General features: G+C 43.2%; 1 pseudogene; it reads right to left on the reverse strand.

Annotated features, from left to right (window-relative positions):
- Positions 1 to 2274: 2274 nt before the first annotated feature.
- LOC105501835 lies at positions 2275 to 3121 on the reverse strand (annotated as a pseudogene).
- Positions 3122 to 8035: the final 4914 nt, after the last annotated feature.

Below are 8035 nucleotides of genomic sequence, written 5' to 3' on the forward strand. Positions count from 1 at the left end.
TATTAGTGGATTTATCTACCTCTGATCTTTGAGGTTGATGACCTTTGGATGGGGTTTCTGCGTGTGGGTCCTTTTTATTGATGTTATTGCTTTCTGTGTTAGTTTTTCTTCCAACAGTCAGGCACCTCTTCTGCAGGTCTGCTGTAGTTTGCTGGAGGTCCACTCCAGACCCTGTTTGTCTGGGTACTAGTGGAGGCTGCAGAACAGCAAAGATTGCTGCCTGCTTTTTACTCTGGAAGCTTCGTCCCAGAGGGGCACCAGCCTGATGCCAGCCAGAGCTCTCCTGTATGAGGTTTCTGTCAACCCCTTTCAGGAGGTCTTTCCAAGCCAGGAGGCACAGCGGACAGGGACCCACTTGAGGAGGCAGTCTGTTCTTCAGCAGAGCTAGAGTGCTGTCCTGGTAGTAGCCTCCTTGTCAGGATCCACTGCTCTCTTCAGAGCTGGCAGGCAGGAGCGTTTAAGTCGCTGAAGCTGCACCAACAGCTGCCCCCTCCCCCAGGGGCTCTGTCCCCGTGAGGTGGGAGTTTTATCTATAAGCCCCTGGCTGGGGCTGCTGCCTTTCTTTCAGAGATGTCCTGCCCAGTGAAGAGGAATCTAGAGAGGCAGTCTGGCCACAGCTGCTTTGCTGCACTGTGTTGAGTTCTGCCCATTCTGAACTTCGAGGCCTTTTTAGTACGGTCAGGGGAAAACCGCCTACTCAGGCCTCAGTAATTGCGGACACCCTTCCCCCGACCAAGCTCAAGCATCGTAGGTCCACTTCAGACTGCTGGGCTGGCAGCGAGAGAATTTCGAGCCAGTGGTTGCTAGCTTGCTGAGCTCTGTGAGAGCGGGACCTGCTGAGTGAGACCACTTGGCTTTCTGGCTTCAACCCCCTTTCCAGGAGAGTAAACGGTTCTGAACGGTTCTGTCTCACTGGGGTTCCAGGTGCCACTGAGGTACAAAAAAACCTCCTGCCTCCTGCACCTAGCTTGGTGTCTGCCCAAACAGCCACCCAGTTTTGTGCTTGAAACCCAGAGCCCTGGTGATGTAGACATGTGAGGGAATCTCCTGGTATGCGGATTGCAAAAACCAAAGGAAAAGCATATTATCTGGGTTGGATAGCACAGTCCCTCATGGCTTCCCTTGGCTGGGAAAGGGAGGCCCCCCACCCTGCTCCCTGTACTTCCCCACTGAGGCAATGCCCCACCCTGCTTCTGCTCACCCTCTGTGAGCTGCACCCACCGCCTAACCAGTCCCAATGAGATGAACAGGCAACCTCAGTTGGAAATGCAGAAATCACCTGCCTTCTGTGTTAGTCTTGCTGGGACCTGCAGACTGGAGCTATTCCTATTCAGCCATCTTGCCAGCAGATCTTGATTAGGGAAGTTTTCTTAAATTAATTTCTCAAATACATTTTCTAGGTTGTTTAGTTTTACTCTTTCTTTCGCAGGAATGCCAATTATTCATAGGTTTGGTCACTTTACATAATACCATATTTCTCAAAGACTTTGCTCATTTTTAAAATCAGATTTTCTTTTTTTTTTGAGACAGAGTCTCGCTCTGTCGCCCAGGCTGGAGTGCAGTGGCCAGATCTCAGCTCACTGCAAACTCCGCCTCCGGGGTTTACGCCATTCTCCTGCCTCAGCCTCCCGAGTAGCCGGGACTACAGGCACCCGCCACCTCGCCTGGCTAATTTTTTGTATTTTTTTAGTAGAGATGGGGTTTCACCACGTTAGCCAGGATGGAAAATCAGGTTTTCTTTATTTTTGTTAGATTGGGTTAAAAATACCAGTCTTTAAGCTCTGAAATTCTTTCTTCTGCTTGGTCCAGTCTATTGATAAAGTTTTTAATTGTATTTTGACATTCCTTAAGTGAGTTTTTCCAATTCCAGAAACTCTGATTGATTCTCTTTTAAGATGTTTATCTATTTCCTGGATTGCTGTAGAAGTTTGTTTGTGTTGATATTTTTTTTAAGTAATAAAAATTTATTGAGAATTTTTAGGTTAGTGGTTATCTCCTCCCATTCTTGAGGGAGGAACCAACACTGTAGGAAATCATTGAGAAATCACACACTGTTACAACACTCCCGGCTAACAAAGGGAGGAGAAAAGTAATTTCACAGAAAAAGGGCTGGTGTTTAGCCTTTCTTTATTCAGGAGGAGTTGGGAGGATAGCTGCAGGTATAAGAAACTTTCACATGATACTGGGCCAGGGTGGGGCTGTGCTGGGTTCCTAACTGGCTTCTCAAAAACTGGAGAAGCAGATTCACTTTCTCTTTGGGGGTAAAATTCTTGGTTACCAGGCTAATTTCTTACCCTTAATGAGAATGCCATTATTTCCCCAGGTGAAAGTCTCGTCCTGTAGGTTCGGCACAAGATTGTCATCAATGAAACAGATGTGATTCTGTGATGTGATTGTCTTAGAGATGTTCTGGGCTGCCTAATCTTGTTAATTTTGATGTAGCCAGCGTTCTTGCTCAGTGCTTCTCCAAGCATCTTAGCAGCCTCAGCTTCATACTTGGCCTGGGCAATCTTTTGCTGGTGTTCTAGGTTTGCTTTTTCTACCAAGAACTGGGCCTGCTGGGCCTCCTGCTGGACCACTTGTTTGGCCTCTACAGTAGCTGTGTACTCTTAGCTAAAGCTCAGCCCTGTGATGGCTACATCATCCAAGACAAGACTGAAGTCCTTGGCCCTCTCTGGCAGCTCCCATTGAATCAACAGGGATACCTGGGTCCACTGGGTAATCAGCTATGAGGCATTGAATTTACCACACTCTTGAGCACTTTTTTGACAATGGATGGCAACACTCATTCTTTGTTGTCTAGCCCTAGGTGACTGTGCATGCTAGGAAACTCCTGAATGTTGGGTTGAGACACCACTCACAGAGATATGGTCACCACCTGCAGGTCTTTTGAGCCTGTTAGGGAGGAAATTTTTCAAGGTCTGGCCAGAATGTCATCATTAATGGGATACTAAGACCAGGGGATCCTAAAATGAAGGCTTTGGCCAGGATAGTGTCCTGCTGCATGCCACTGATATGATTGAAGAAGATGGTTGTGTTTGCCTTCCATGGTGAACATGGATTTGTGTACAACACAGGCCACAGTGCTAGCCCCTAGCAACAGCATCAGTGCCATGACCATGTCCTCGGAGTCAGTGTGCAGCCATTCCTCTAAGTCCTTCAAGTTCTGGACCGTGTCTGATTCTGAGGCTGTTGCACCAAAGGTCAGAAGGGAGTGCCAGCCCACCACTGCCCAACTCCAGTTTAGGGATTGTACCCTTTGCATGAAGGTTCAGGTCAGTAATTCTGGCAGGAGAATGGTGTATTGATTTTCAACCTTGCCTTGGATCTCAATGAGCTTCCTTGCAATCCATGCTTTACATTCTTTATCTGTCATTTCCGTGTTTCCATTTTGGCTATGGACCATTGCTGGAGAGCTATTGTAATCATTTGATAGTATCACTACTTTCAGATTTTTCATGGTGCTGGAATTCTTGCTCTGGTTTCTTCTCATCTGGAGATGCTAGCACTTCTTAATTTTTGTAATTATTTTCATGCAGATAGGATTTTTTCTTTTTTCTTTTTTTCTGTCCTTTTATCAGCTGGACACTACCATGAGGGCTGTTTGCCAGTGTTTTCTTCTCTGGGATCTGGGTTGTTCTTTAAGATTCTGGTAGATTACCACTTGCTTCTTGAATTAAAGCTCACAGACTTGATCTTTATATACTATCTTGACATTTGCAAGTGGCTGATGCATGCTGAATGCCTCTAATCTACCAATATTGGGAAAAAACAAACAACTACTTCTTGATTTCTATGGTTTGTTAGAGAAGGATCTCAGTGACCTGTGAGTCAGTATCAATGACTTCCAAGTTAGAAAATTAAACTATTCCTTCCTCCAGTCATCCTTTAAAAAGCATTTGGCCCCTTTAAACTGGCATCCTGATTTTAGACAACACCTCACAGAAAATTTTAAAAAATTTAGCTCTCATTCATCTTGTAAAAGTAAGAAAGGTGGTGGATGGGGAGGGAAAGAGAAGACAGGGAGAGGGAGAGAGGGAGAGGGAGAGAGAGGGAGAGGAAGGGAGAGAGAGGGAGAGGAAAGGAGAGAGAGAGAGAGAGAGAGAGAGAGAGAGAGAGAGAGAGAGAGAGAGAGAGAGAGACTGACTGACTGACTGACTTGTAAATGATCTTGCTAAACTACATGCCCAGTGTTGCAGAAAAAAACTAGAGCACTTCTTTCCCCAAGAGTCAATGGACAACAGAGGGATTGCTTTAAAAGACTTTGTAATGTGTCTTTTTTCTTTTTTCAGACAGAGTCTCACCCTGTTGCCAGGCTGGAGTGCAGTGGCGCAATCTTGGCTCACTGCAAGCTCCTCCTTCTGGGTTGATGCCATTCTCCTGTCTCAGCCTCCTGAGTAGCTAGGATTACAGGCGCCTGCCACCACGCCTAGCTAATTTTTTTGTATTTTTAGTAGAGACGGGTTTTCACCATGTTAGCCAGGATGGTCTCGATCTCCTGACCTCATGATCTGCCCGCCTCGGCCTCCCAAAGTGCTGGGATTACAGGAGTGATTTGAGTTTGTTTTGACGACTAATTTGTCTTCTAATTCTATTCAACTTCTATGAAAACAGGAGGAAAATAAAAAGAAAATATTTAAACCTGGGTATGTTTTAGTTGGAGTACTTGCAGCTTTCACAATTCCAGAGTAAAATTGTGACATTTCAGATTTTCACTGCTTAGGGCACAGACAAAATAGAGGAAAGCAAACCAACAAAAAAACCCAGGGGTTGACTTTTACTCTGAGAAGCTGTTAAGCCCCACATGTTGAATTTTACAGTTGCCCAACTCCCCAGTCTTCCAACCATCGAAAGACCTATTTACAACCAAGGGAATATTTAACATCTTTTATTAATTCGCTTTCTATCTAGGGCTCAGCACAATGCATGCTGGAGGCTCAGGTGCTGATTCATGGCAGAAGGGAAGAAGCTTTATTTCATACAAAGAAATTGACCAGGCTGAAGGCTGTGTCCTTTATACAGCTAGTATTCTACTCGACTGTGTCCAACTCAATGAACTGCTGGCATTCTAATTATTTGGGTCTGAAGATTTGGCCACTTAGGTTAAATTTCAGACAGGATTTCTTTTAAATGGAGTAGATGGTCAGACATTTGAATATGGCAGCAGAAGACTAGGAAGCAGAGCACCCTAATTTCGGTGGGCAGAGGGGTATGGCTCCATGTAATTGGTCCACTTATAACAAGATGCCAGTGATTAGTTGGTAAGTACTAGAACAATATTCAGAGGAGAATTCTGAGGGCACATCCAAGAAGGTCACTTCAGGATCTGGCTGTAGTATCAATAGGTAACCTTGGTTGAGGGCAAGCAAGCAAAAAGGCTAATGTCCAGTGATAAAGACTAAGTAATCTAGCAGAAAGCTGGAGTTGAGAAGGACACTTGGGTGTCTAGAGTTCTAGATTCTAGATTTCAATGTGGGCACACCTGATGCCAAATCTATGGTTGTGAGATCCATTCCATACTCTATGACCTGCTGGGCTAAAACTGTTGAAACAAAGTACTGTGTAGTTCAGGACTGAGTGAGGAATAAGTTGGACAGATCCTGGCGGGTAGAAAGCCCAAATAATTCCAGCTAGAGTGACTTGGGCAGCTACGGGCTGAGGCAGTGTTCTCCCTGACTAAATACTTTGAGATGGTAAAGGAATGTCAACTAAGCTACCCCTAACCCCATGCCATAATTATAAAGTGCTTATGCTCTGTCAGACACATGGATTTTCTGACTTGATCAACCCGTACTCCACACAACATCCTCAGCTATATGTGCTATTGTTACTAAGATGAGGAAACTGAGACTTAGAGAAGGGAGATAGGGAGATGATGGGTCTAGGATGCCACAGCTAGGAAATGACAGAAAATGCTTCAATGTTCAAAGTCGAGCAGTTGACTCCAGAAAGTGCACACCTAACTGCTATGCATACTCCCTCCTATTTGCTGGGACAACCTTGGTGAGCACAGAGCAAAAAGTTGCCCATCCCTCTGGTGCTGATGAAGATCCACCCCTCTCACCACCTATTATTTCAAACTAGGCATTTTCTTTAAAAATAAAATAGTTTTATTGATAGATTATTCATATAACATTCAATTCATCCATTTAAAGTGTACGATTCAATAGTTTTGAGGATATGCACAGATATGTGAAACCATCACCACAGTCAATTTTAGAACATTTTGATTACTTCAAAAAGAAACTCTCATCTTTTAGCTATATCTCCCAATCCCCATCTAATTCCTCACCCTTAGCCTTAAGCAACAATGAATTCACATTTTATATCTATAAATTGGCTTGTTCTGGAGCCTCATCTGAATTGAATCATATAATATGTACACATTTGTGACTTTTTTAAACTTAGTATGTTTTCAAGTCTCATTTAAGTGGTAGCGTGTATCAGTACTTTATTCTTTTTGATAACTGAATACTATTTTGTTGTAGAAATATATCACATTTTGTTTCTGTTTGGGTTGTTTCCACCTTTTGGCTATCATAAGTAATGCTACGATACATATTTTTGTACAAATTTTTGTGTGAACACTAACAAAACATTTTATTTCTCTTAGAAGAGAAATGAAAACACCTAAGAGTAGAAAATACTTGGTCAGATGGTAACTCTAGGTTTAATTGTTTGATGAATGGCCAGACTGTTTCACAGTGGCTGCACCATTTTACATTCCCACCAGCAATGCATGAGGTTCCAATTTTTCCACATCCTCACCAACACTTATCTGTCTTCTTGATCCTAGCCATCCTAGTGGGTGTGAAGTGATACCTCATGGTGTTGATGTGCATTTCCCTGATGACTAATGGTGTTGAACATATTTTCATTCATGTGCTTAGTAGCCATCTGGAGAAATGGATATTCAGATCATTTTAAAAATTGATCTGAATAAACATTTCTGTCATTTTATTAAGCTTAATATAGTATTGATACAAGTCCCTTAGATATACAATTTGTAAATGTTTTCTTCCATTTGGTGGGTTGCCTTTTTATTTTACTGATGGTGTCCTTTGCAGCACAAAAGTTTTTAATTTTGATGAAGTCTCACTTACGTTTTCTTTTGTTGCTTATGACTTGTGTTTCATATCTAAGAATACTTTGCCAAATCCAAGTCATGATTTGCTCCTATGTTTTCTTCTAATTTTATAGTTTTAGCTCCTACATTTAGGTCATTGATCCATATTGTTTAAATCTCTATATACAGGGTATGTTACTTTTCCTGAGTTCTAAGAGAGTCCCTAAGGTTTTATAAATAGCAAATATTACTCACAGGCAGCAGTTCATGCCTGTAATTCCAGCACTTTGGAAGGCCAAGGCAGGAGGATTTCTTGAGCCTATGCATTTGAGACCAGCCTGGGCAACAGAGTGAGACTTTGTCTCTACAAAACATAAGCAAAATTAGCCAGCGTGGTGACATGTGCCTGTGGTCCCAGCTACTTGTGGGGCTGAAGTGGGAGGATTGCCTGGGCCCAGGAAATTGAGGCTGCAGTGAGTCATGATCATGCCACCAAACTCCAAATATAGCAGACACTATATTTTCCTTTGTACACTAGACCAATTTATAAGATGATGATTTCTCATATACTGGAGTTTGGTTAGGATCTCAAGAAAAAGACAAATAATAAAGCCGAGGTGGGCATATCACCTGAGGTCAGGAGTTTGAGACCAGCCTGGCCAACGTAGTGAAACTCCTTCTCTACTAAATACAAAAATTAGCTGGGCGTGGTGGCAGGCACCTGTAATCCCAGCTACTCGGAATGCTCAGGCAGGAGAATTGCTTGAACCCAGGAGGCAGAGGTTGCAGTGAGCCGAGATCACGCTACTGCACTCCCGACTGGGTGACAGAGTGAGACTCCATCTTCAAACAAAAAAAAAAAAAACACAGAAAACCATATAAATTTATATATAGATATAGTTCTATGTATTTTTTGAGGCAGGGTCTCAAATTGTACTGGGTACACCATCACACTCAGCTAATTAAAGC

This window comes from Colobus angolensis, unplaced genomic scaffold, assembly GCF_000951035.1.
Source record: "Colobus angolensis palliatus isolate OR3802 unplaced genomic scaffold, Cang.pa_1.0 Scaffold75, whole genome shotgun sequence".
NCBI lineage: Eukaryota > Metazoa > Chordata > Mammalia > Primates > Cercopithecidae > Colobus > Colobus angolensis.